This window comes from Pinus tabuliformis, chromosome 6 (genome assembly GCF_031772625.1).
Source record: "Pinus tabuliformis cultivar Carrire ecotype Pingquan chromosome 6, CPIR1, whole genome shotgun sequence".
NCBI lineage: Eukaryota > Viridiplantae > Streptophyta > Pinopsida > Pinales > Pinaceae > Pinus > Pinus tabuliformis.
The window spans coordinates 155002817-155015165 of NC_142292.1; positions in this window are offsets into that span (position 1 = coordinate 155002817).

Genomic DNA, 12349 nt, shown 5'->3' on the forward strand with positions numbered 1-12349 from the left:
AACTTTTCTAGATCAAGATTCTCCCTCTCAAGAATTTCCTGTAGTTCATGGTCCTCCATTCCAACTTCACTTGGGGTCATCTCATGGTCCCTGCCAAGTTCCATAGTGCTTGGAAAAACCTCCCTTGGTATGTTGTTTTCAGGTATATCCTCCATGCTAGCATCTTTTTCCTTCTCTGCAGGATTATCCTCTGAGGCCTGGTTCGTTCCATTGTTCACTCCTTCTTCTTCTAAAATCTTGAAACTATTATGACTTGGTTGCTTTTCCTCATTATCTTTCTTTTGGTACTTTTTACCTCATTTCCCTTTGCCTCCTACCTTGGTGAAGGCTACAGGGTCTCAGCCTGTGTTGGTTTTGATATTATCCGTCAGTTTGTTTAGAGGGCAATCTCTGAAGAGGTGTTCGCATTCATGACACTTACGACATCTGAATGGGACATGTTCATAGTCGACCGCCTACACCCATTCTTCATCATAGACTTCTAGAATGATTTCATCCGGAAGGGCTCCCGATAGGTCCATTTCTACACATATGCGGGAAAAGGATGTGTATTTTCCTTGCAGAGTCGCATCTGATATTTTTAAAAAATGACCTAATTTATTTCCTATGGCTTTTAATGATTCTAGCAACCAGTAATCTAAAGGTATGGAGTAGAGACTTATCCATACCAGTACAAAAGTGAATGTCTCTTGTCCTGGGACAAAATTAATCACCCATGGTTGCATGTAGAGGCCTGTAGCAGAATAGAAATATGTTCCTCCTTCAAAAACTCTGTCCTTATCTTCGAGGTTCGTGAACACCATTGTGAATAAGCCCTTGGACCCAAGGTGAAGGGATATGTCCCCCTTTGATTGCCAGTGGTTTTTAATCCATGCGTACAAAGCCTTCTCCATTGGCCATATTCCCATAAATTTGCAAATAACTGCATATGTCGCCATGTGATCCTTATGTGCCTATAGCACTAGATCATTTAGAACAACCCTGGGTTTAATGGTTGACCTGGGTTTGCAAGGTCCTATCCCCGTCTTGTGCTTCACTCTATGACTGTTGTCTCCTGTTCCTTTCTCCCTACTATCTTCCTCTTGATTCTCTTTCTGTATTTTTGTGCTTATTTCCTCCATTTCTGCCTCCATTGGTTTCTTAAATCTATAAAAACCCTCTTCCTTGCCGCTGTTTACAACTACCTAACTGTAGGAGGGAGCAGATCTCCCTCCTCCTTGCCCCTCCATTGTTACCAACCCTAAATCCCTGTTCCAAACCCTCGCTCAGCTTGCTCCCGTCATTCACCAGCAGATTCCGAGAAAAAAAAGAGATTAATATATAATAGTTGTTAATAGCATCTAAGTATCAATTTTTATTTATTTCACATTACCTAAACTCTAGTTAAAGGTCAACAAATATGGTTTTCTTATAGGCATATTGAGACTATACATTTCATGAAAAATGATATTTTTGTTGATGTATAATAAAATTTTGAGGTAATACAATATTAACTCACAAAAAATAAAAAAATTAATCACATTAAATAATATATTTCAATGTCAACTTCATATCTATATATATATATATATATATATATATATATATATATAGAGAGAGAGAGAGAGAGAGAGAGAGAGAGAGAGAGAGAGAGTAAATTAAAAGAAATATTTTAGTTATATGATTTACTAGTTTCCATGCTTTTAGTTTATGGTTTTGAAGTTTGATTATGGCCTTCATGGCTTGGATTTAAGTGTTATATTTCTAGTTGATAAACATTAGTAAGTCGTTTATGTGTATGGTCACTAAGTTTCAGTTATGTATTTAGTTTGGTTCCACTAGTGGCAAACCAATATAAACATTCTCATGTTTTGTTAGTTTTATTGGTGTATGAATAGAAATTTAACCTTTGTAAAAAAAGTCAAAAAAATATTTTAATGTTTATCATAATATAATATTTCAATGCCCAAAAAGGAGAAGTAATTGGAAGTGAAAAATTTTAATTGCTTTCTTTTATAATAAGAGGGAGAGGTGTAATTCATTCAATTTTTAACATAAAATTGATATGTGGCATTTAAAAAATATTAATAAAAAGAATCAATGTGCCTCATAAGTAAAAAATTCCAATATGTAAGGTTAACTTAATCTTAAGGTGTATTTGTAAATGTATATCCAAAAAACATTTTAATGTGGCCTCAATGGTGCATAAAAAATATTTCAATCCCCATGTTAAACAAAATATTTCAATGCCACTTATGTATATAGCATATATGGTTTTAAAAAAACTATGTACAAGTTATATAAAGTCACACTTATAGCTAAACATTTCATGTAGTTTCACTATTCTACATTTTAGTAAATTTTTAGGTATATTTTTTTTTGAATTTTGTTACAAATCTAGCAAATATTTGTTGGAATTGCATATTTAACCTATATGTAGTGTACACAATCTTAGTGTTAAAGGGGATTTTTAAGCAGTTGAATTTATTTATACATTCTAAAATGCAATTAAAATAATGAAAAAACACAGATGATATATGGGATTTTCGGCCAATTTTATTGGAAATCCAACAAATATTCATTGGAATTTCCTGTTTAGTCTATGTAGTCTACACAATCCTAGTGTCCAAGAGGATTTTAAAATGTTGAATCTTTTTATGCATTCAAAAATGTAATTTAAATAATGAAAAATTGTACATGGTATGTGTATGTGTGTGTGTGTGTGTATCCATCTTTACCATAGATTTATCAAGTGTTAAGAGAGATAAAATCTCTTGAGGTTTAAATCTATTTTTCAAAATTTTCATTGTAAAAGAGATTTGCATTGTTAATAAAAAAGGACAAGAAAAACAAACTTTATTACAATACCATTAGCCCAATACCATGGGAAAATATCATAGGTTACCAATACCATGGGTATGAAAAAATCACTTGAATCCTTTTGTAATATTATGGAAGGATGAAGAAGTCAAAATATTTTTTTTTGAGAAGATTTTTCAGCGTAAATCACATTATGATATAATTGTGACGTATTTCGAACCAACGAGTGTGGTTCATCGTCAGGACAAGTTGAATAATCAAATCATGGATGCATGTTAAATAGGGAGAGCAGATCTTCCAACAGCTAAGGTTGACTAGGAAATGGATATATGGGCCTCGACTAACAGTTATATTTGACCATGTAACAACTAACTTTGACTAGCCAGTCAGACTTGACTGAATTAAGGATATGGACCAAAATTCTATTTAATATTATTTTAATTATAATAATTTTATTTTTTCAATGAATTAATATATATTATTATAATATATTCAGGGTTCTTGAGTGTTAAAATAATAATTTTATAAATATGATATATATATATATTATATATATATATATATATATTATATAATATATATATATATATATATATATATATATATATATATATATAGATAGATAGATAGATAGATAGATAGATAGATAGATAGATAGATAGATAGACTAAACTTGTAGTAAGAATAGTTTTAGGTAATACTAAAGAAACTATATTTATGTTAAAATGTTCAATAATGATTAATATTAATAATATTATGTATATATTACCTATAATATCCCTATAACTATAATATTGATACTATAGATTTAATTATTACTTTAAAATTATATTACTATATTATTATTACGTAATAATTAATAATCCTAAGTTATTAAAGGATTGTATATCTTATAAGTGGAGCCTAATAAATTATATATTAGTTATATAAGGGATCATCTAGTAATTTTAAGGGAACGAATAAGATGGAAATTTCTTAAAAGGACAAAAACCAAAACTTATGGACTTATTACTATAACTCTATTATTGATATTATAAATTTTATTATCATAGTATTCTTATAGTAGTATTATTCTTAATGATATTAATTTTAATGGATTATATAACTTATTAAAATGGCTTATTAATTAGATATAAACCTAAAGCTATATAATGTATACAAAATCATTCTAACAAATTTAGAAGATGGGTCAGAAGACAAGGAGGAAAATACCGACTAGGAAGAGAGGGCAAGGATCCAGCAACTACTGATCTTCCAGCCATCATCTCTATTGAGATTGCTTGGTCTATTTTCAATCTCAATGCCTTCTCTAGAATTTATTAAGCTCTACTTATAAGATATACAATCCTTTAATAACTTAGGATTATTAATTATTAGGTAATAATAATATAATAATATAATTTTAAGGTAATAATTAAATCTATAGTATTAATATTATAGTTATAGGGATATTATAGGTAATATATACATAATATTTTAATAGTAATCATCATTAAACATTTTAACATAAATATAGTTTCTTTAGTATTACCTAAAACTATTCTTACTACAAGTTTAGTAATTTTTTTTTATAATATTTATAAAATTATTATTTTAACACTCAAGAACCCTGAATATATTATAATAATAGATATTAATTCATTGAATAAATAAAATTATTATAATTAAAATAATATTAAATAGAATTTTTGTCCATATCCCTAATCCAGTTTTGTCTGACTGGCTGGTCAAAGTTAGCCGTTACATGGTGAAATATAATCGTTAGTCCAGGCCCATATAGTCATTTCATAGTCAAGCTTAGCTGTTGGAAGATCTACTCTCCCTATTTAACATGCAGCCATGATCTGATTATTCAACTTGTCTTGACAATGAACCACACTCATTGGTTCGAAATGCGTTACAATTATAACATAATGTGATTTACACCGAAAAATCTTCTCGTAACTTGATATGGATCACAAAAGTCTCAATTCAACAAGTCAAAATATATTTATATTTTATTTTACTTCTATTTGGCCTCACACTTAACCATCTCCTACTTGAGACAAAATTGAATTTTGAGCAAATATTTTTGACATTGTTTCTCTCTTCTCACTACTAATCATTTCCCAAGATGTCTTTCATCACATTTTCATTACTCTTATTGATTTTCTATAAATATCCTTCTTATCCCTTAGTAAAATATTTGATAAGATATCACATGGTTTTCATTTAGTGTGCATTTTCTCCAACTATATCAACCCATCATATAATGCCTGACGAATCCAATGATATCAAACACCAATGTGCTTTGTATTAAAATGATACTCTTGTTTTTTTCTAAATGAATAACATTGTGAGTGTCACAATGAAACACAATTTTTTCTTGCTTTATTCCCATATCTCCTAAGAATCACGACATCTAAACATCTCTTAGAAAGCTTCTGTTGGACATTGGACAAACCAATGCTCCCCACATGTTTCGTGACATGGACTAACCACCTCTTATGGATCCTTATCTTTGTCGATGCGATCATTGACTAAAACCCACGGGTTTTGTTCTAACGATAATCGTGATTCCCAACAAGTGGTATCAGAGCGTAGGTCAGGAGTTTGATACACACCCGTCTCGCATTGGTGGGGGGGGGGGGGGGGGGGGGGGGGGGGGGGGGGGCGATTGTTGGACATTAGATGAACCAACATTCCTCGTGTGTTTCACTACATGGACTAACCACCTCTCGTGGATCCTTATCTCTGGTGATGCAATCGTTGACTGACACCTGCAGATTTTCGTCTAATGAAAATCATGATTCCCAACAGCTTCTATGGAAGCTATCTATTATGCCATTTTTTTGGAGATGACTACTACTTTCTGCATTGTAAACATCTAAGACACTATTTCACCCACAAAACTATATAAATAACCGTTGATGCGATTTCTAGTATTCACATATCTAGCAATATTTGCATCTATATAACCTTCATGAACAACATTATTATTACCAAAACATAAAAGAATAATTACTAGTATCCTTGAGATACCCCAAAATATATTTTGTTGCTTACCAATGTTGTTTGTCTTGATTTTCACTTAACCTACTCACTACTCCCACTAAATATGCAATATTTGGATGGGTACATATCATGACATGCATCAAGCTACCAATCACTCAAGCACAATGGATTATACCGATTTACTCCTTCTTCTTGTCATAAAAAGGTCTCAAATTAGCAGTTTGTTTGAAGCGTGTTGTTAGGGGTGTACAAAAGTTTTTGGCATCCTTCATATTGAACCTATATAACACCTTCTCAATATATTTTTTCTAATGACAAAACCAACTTTTTTTCTTCCTATCACTTATGATCTTTATGACCAATATTTTTTATGTTGGACCTAAATATTTCATTGGAAATTGACTTTCCAAATATTTCTTCAACCTATTGATCATGTTCTTATCATGTCCAACAATTAGCATATCATCCACATACAACAATAGTATAATATAATTTTATTGGTCATACCTCTTAATGTAGACACAATTATTAGCATCTAGTGTTTTGAAGCCATGATCCAACATAAATGAATCAAATTCCTTGTATCATTGATGAGGTGCCTATTTCATTCCATAAAGGCTCTTCTTTAACCTGTAGATAAGGTTCTCTAGTCTACCTTTTACCTTGAATCCTTTCGGTTGTTCCATATATTTACTCCTTCAATTCTCCATGAAGGAAATGTGTCTTCACATGTAATTGTTCACATTACAATTGTAAAGTAGTAGTAAGACATTGATAACTCCTATGGATGAAATTTTAACAACATGTGAAAATTTTCTGTAAAGTCAATACCTTATTTTTGGGAAAATCCCTTGAGCACTAGCCTTGTTTTGTATCTTTCCTTCTCCTCTTCACCCTAATGTTTAATCAAATATACCCATTTTTTTTGTAGTGAATGTATTATTTTTGGAAGCTTCACTAACTACTAAGCTTTGTTTTCCAATAGAGAGTTCATTTTTTTATCCTTTGCTTTCTTCCACCCCCTAATAGTTTCCACTTCACAAGCTTCCTAAAATCAATGAGGTTCACCTTAATCAGTTAGAAAAATACAATTTGAGAGTAGATATCTTTGTGAGGGATTATAAGGCCTAGTATACTTGCGAACTAATTGTGCTGGTGTATTTTCTGGTTGAATCTCTTGCAATGGTTATGGAAAGTTTTCTTCTTTTTGTTTTCCATCATTTTCCACTTGTTGTTCATCCCATTCTTGAATTGGCTGCCTAGATTCCTTCAATGGTGATATATTTTATTTTTGTTATAAAAACCAATAAATTATTTTATTTATGTCCATATTACCAACATAGCTTTTATACATCTATAGGCCATTAAATATTATATCCTTGCTTCTAACAATTTTGTGATTAATTGGATCCCATAGATGATAACTAAACTCACCATCTACATATCCTAGAAAAATATATTTCCTTTATTTATCATCTAATTTGGTTCTATTCTCTTTGGGAATATGCATAAATGATTCACATCCAAAAAAATTCAATTGAGAATAATTTAGATTCTTACTAGTTCAAAATTCTTCAAGAATATCACCTTTTATGGCTGTAGAAGGTGAGTAATGGATGAAACAACAAGTTGTCCTTACTACTTCTACCTAGAAATTATTTTCTAATATGGAATTTGACAAGATAATCCTTACCTTATCCATGATAATACAATTTATCCTTTCTCTAGTACCATTAAGTTGAGGAGAGCTAGTAACAATCTTCTCATGTTTAATGCCAAGCCTATTGTAATAATTCTGAAATACATTGGAGTAATACTCTGCACAATTATTTATCCTAAAAAATTTGAGAATTTTTTTAGTCTATCTTTCAACAACATGGAATTTTCTAAATATCTCAAACACCTCCCCTTTAATTTTCATAGTTAGGCCCAAAAATTCATGGATGCATCATCTATGAATGTGAAAAAACATGAGGCTTCTCCTAAAGACTTAACATTCACTAGAACAAACAAATCAAATTGTATTAATTATAATATTTTTGCTTTTATTTCATGGCCACATCTCATTAAAGAAAATATTTGTTTCCTACCAAAAATAAAATTCTCACAAATATCAATTCCATAAGATTTTAAACTTGAAAGTAGATTTTAACCAACAAGAGCATTTATGCCCTTTCCACTCATGTGGCCTTCATCTTCCAATCATCCCATAAAGATCTCAAATTCATATGAATCTTTGGGAGATGCCTAACTTGTTTCAACAATATACCATGTCCATCCTTTGTCTTGATTTGGACATATTTCACTCCAATGATATTAAAAAAAAAGGTTATTTCCTAAATCACCCACTTCATTTGTAATAAAATTATTTTTGCATGGGGTCACATGTTGAGATTCCCTAGATTCAAGTACCAATCAATTCCACTGTTGGAAGTATATAAATAGACTTCTTCCATTAAAATAATAAATAATACATCACGTTCATAAGCTACAATAGTGGTCTCACCTTCATTTGTGCTGCTTGATTTTTTATTTATGTTGAATGATATTTGTTCATTCTGTTCCTTCTTCCAAAACCAACAATTCTTTTTCTAATGTCCTAGTTTTTGATCATGAAAATAAGTCTTTATATTCTTGATTTGGACTTGTCTCTTGATTTTGAATGCCCCTATATGATATGTTCAATTTTCTTTCTATGATAAGTTATGGCTAGAGATTATCCTCCATGGAATTATGTAATTAATATGCATTGCAACTCTTGATTCATTAAATTTATACTAACATCATCAAAATTCAAGATCCTAGTAGGTGTGGAAGTGCTCATGGATAATATCAAATTCTCCTAGCTATCTGGCATGGAACACATAAGTAGGATGGATTTTATTTCACGATCCAAAATAATTTTGATAGAGGCAAGCTAATTGGTAGCTATATTGGATACATTGAAATGTTCTTCAACTAAAGCACTCTCCTTCATATTGAGGTAATATAAATTATTCATCAAGAATACTATTTGATGTCATATTATTCTCATACAAATCATGCGACTTTTTCGATAACCATTTTGTTGTCTTCTCACTTGCTACATTAAAGTAGACATTCTTTTCTAGGTATGGCTAGATTGTAGCAATAACATTCCAGTCCAATGAATTCCAAGCTTCATCTATAATTGTTGGGGGTTTCTTCGCCACTTTTTAAATTGTAAAATATTGATCCTTTAGAATCATTATATCCTCCAGTTGTGATTTCCACACGGTGAAATTGGCCCATCCAACTTCTCCATATCACTTATTGTATTAGTCTCCATACAGCTAGCATACATAGCTTACACCGTTAACAATAATAACTTGAATCAGTGATACCAACTGTTGATAAAAAAAGACAAGAAAAAAAAAACTGAAAACAAATTAACTCATAAAGTGGAGATGTCTCCATACATGGAAAACCCTTTTATGGAAAACCATGGGGAAAGGATTAGAGATTTAATTACAATACCAATAAATTTATTACATTCATCCATTTCTCACTTACACCCTTGTAAAGATAAAATTTATTATAATAGTATGGGACAATACCATGGGTTGACAGTAACATGGACAAGGTCAACTCACTTGACTCCTTCCATAATATTCTCAAAGCATGAAGAAGTCAAAATATTTTTATATTTTATTTTAATTTCATTTGGTCTCACGACTAACATGTACCTCAATATATTTAATCCCTCTTTGTGCTTGGTATATGAATGGTTAAGATGAATCTATACTAGTCATTAATACATTTTAAATTAACTCACCACTCATAAAAATATATATATATTAAAGAAGAATATCTTATTATTCTTTTGTCACCATTGATGAAAAATGAAATTTGATATTAAGTTTATAAAAGTTAATGGAAATGTTTTCCCATTTGAAGTTATTGTAGAAGGAGCATGACTTTTATTTTACTAATCTTTTTATGTATAAAATTATTTTAACATATGATTTTTTAAAGAAGTACATTTTACATATTTAAAAATAATGGTTAATTATTAGTTTTTTATATTATATAAAATTATAATAGGTTATTCAGAATCAAATTACCTTTAACTTTTAATTTATTATTCTTGATCATACAAATACAAATTATATATTGCATAATTAATTATATGTTACAATAAATTATAAAATATAAACATATTTTAATGAAGATTAATTTCAAACATTATTAATAAAATTATCAACAATAAATATGCACTATACTATTTTAAAATAAAATTTGATTGGAGGCATCAATCATTTAAAACACAATTAAATGGTGTAGAGCTAGTTATTTATCAAAAGTTGGTAACTTTTCCGAGAAGTGTTTTCTTCCCACAAGTTAGACAACCAACTAGTAGCCTTATGATGATCAATAGATAACTTTACTACAGAGTTCTCCACGTATTCTTTTTGGTTAGTGATCTCTCCCTTCAAGCACACATTTTGAAGGAGAGTGGGTCATCTATCAAAAGGTAAACTAATCATTTATGTAGTGATTTGATTTCATTTAATGTTTTGGGGCATACTAATATGGACAACTATCCAAGTTGGATGGTTGAATGTTATTTATTGTACCCTTGTTTTCATACTTCACCAAGGAGATTATTATTTAACGATAGTCTAGTGTGACTTCCCGTGAAGTTGTTTATTCAAGTGGGGAAAAAATAGGAAGAACTGATTAATGTAGCATGACCAATATTTGTTACAAATCTCACATTATTATCATACAAAGGTTGATTGTCTTATTATTCCTTTTACATGACATCTTGATAGAGAACTTATTAATGGAAGTGGAGAGAGTGTTTTAGTATAATTATGATAGAGTTATTCTATATAATCCTTATAAGTTAAGAGATATAATCCACATATAAAGCGTTTATGAAGATATTAACTTTGCTTTTGTAAAAAATAGGTGTTTTGATTCTCACAATTCTCTTTCCTGGGGTTTTGGTGCATAAAAAAGTTTAGAGTTAAGGTTAGAGGACTACGATTAGCATTAGATTCATCGTTATTTAAGAATTAAAATTTACTATTTTATTTGAAGTAGGTATATTTAATATGACATCATCCATGACACTAATATTGATCCAATAAATACAAGTCATCAAGTTGTAATTTGGCCAGTTACGCCATTGTATATTATTATGCCTTGAGAAAGCAAAGATTGACTAGCTCAGTACCAAATGGCAAGTCCTCATCTAAACATAAATGACTAGAGTTGTAATCATTTTTTAGAAGAATAATTTGGTCCATTGTAGGTATATAATTAAAGGTGCCTAATAAGAGAACGTTATCTTCCTTCCTTAGATTGTGAATATATTGCCCTAGGGTATTGTAAGGGGAACTTTTATCTAATTTTTTTCTTATAAAATGTAAAATTTATAGGTATAAAATAAAAAAATTCATTATAAATAATCTTAGGATTAATATGAAATATTTCTATCGAAATTTACTAATTAAGAGGGTCTCTCTTATGAAGACGAATATGAGAGTCTTATATAGTTTCTTGTTTTAGGGTATTCATCACTATGATAATTTCTTTATCATATAATTTAGATTTATTTTCTTCTTTTATTTTTATGTGATTCATTACTTCATAAAAAATAACATTAAATATTCTCTTTTATATATATAATGTCCCTCTTAAGTTCTCTTTGACATAACATTTAAACCAAATCTTATAACGTATATATGATTTCATTATAAGTATATTTTTAGTGTACATATATTTTTATTAAATCTTCAAAAGATATCAAGTACATGTAAATCCTCTCTATTTTCTATGTTAATGCTGACTATTTTAGACATGGACTATTTTTAGACTGGATGGCTAGGGAAGCCATGGTTAAACTTTTGTGATGATGTGATCAATTTAATTACTGTGATGTAATTAATTAATTATTATTAATAAATAAAACATGAAAATTACTAAGGGAAACAACACTAGAGTCAAAATATTTCTTGCGAGTTAGAAAGAACTTTTGGTTGTTAAATCAAAGATGGACCTTCCCTAAAGATCTCCTAAAAATCCCTAGGAGAAAGTAATTAGAAAAACTGGATTTAATATGATGGGAGAGAAATATCATACTAAATCAATTAGTTGGAAAAAGAAACTAAGTTTGGGTGAAGTAAAGCATAGTTGGAGAAAAAGGAAAGATTTAAAGAAAAAAAAGGCCTAGGCAAATTAGTTGGCAGACCCAAAAGTGGGACACTTCTAAAATCTATTGGGGAAGAGAACTTTTAAAATTAAAAACCATCGAATCAATGAGTTTGTTGATTCTAATGGAAAGCAAATCTTATCTTGGGGTGAACTAGTGGCATTATTTCATGGTCAGGAGGAACATGTTCAAACTCTAAGTAATTTCACTAGCACAATTCCAGTTAGAAGTCTTGTTGTGTTCCTTTAATTCTAATGAAAGTTAACTGATAATATTGTTGAGTTTGTTTCATTTTTGGATGATGAGGGATTTTTGCTCAGTAAAGTTAGCAATAATAGAAGTTGAATAGTTTTACATTGGTATTATTTTTGTTTGGTA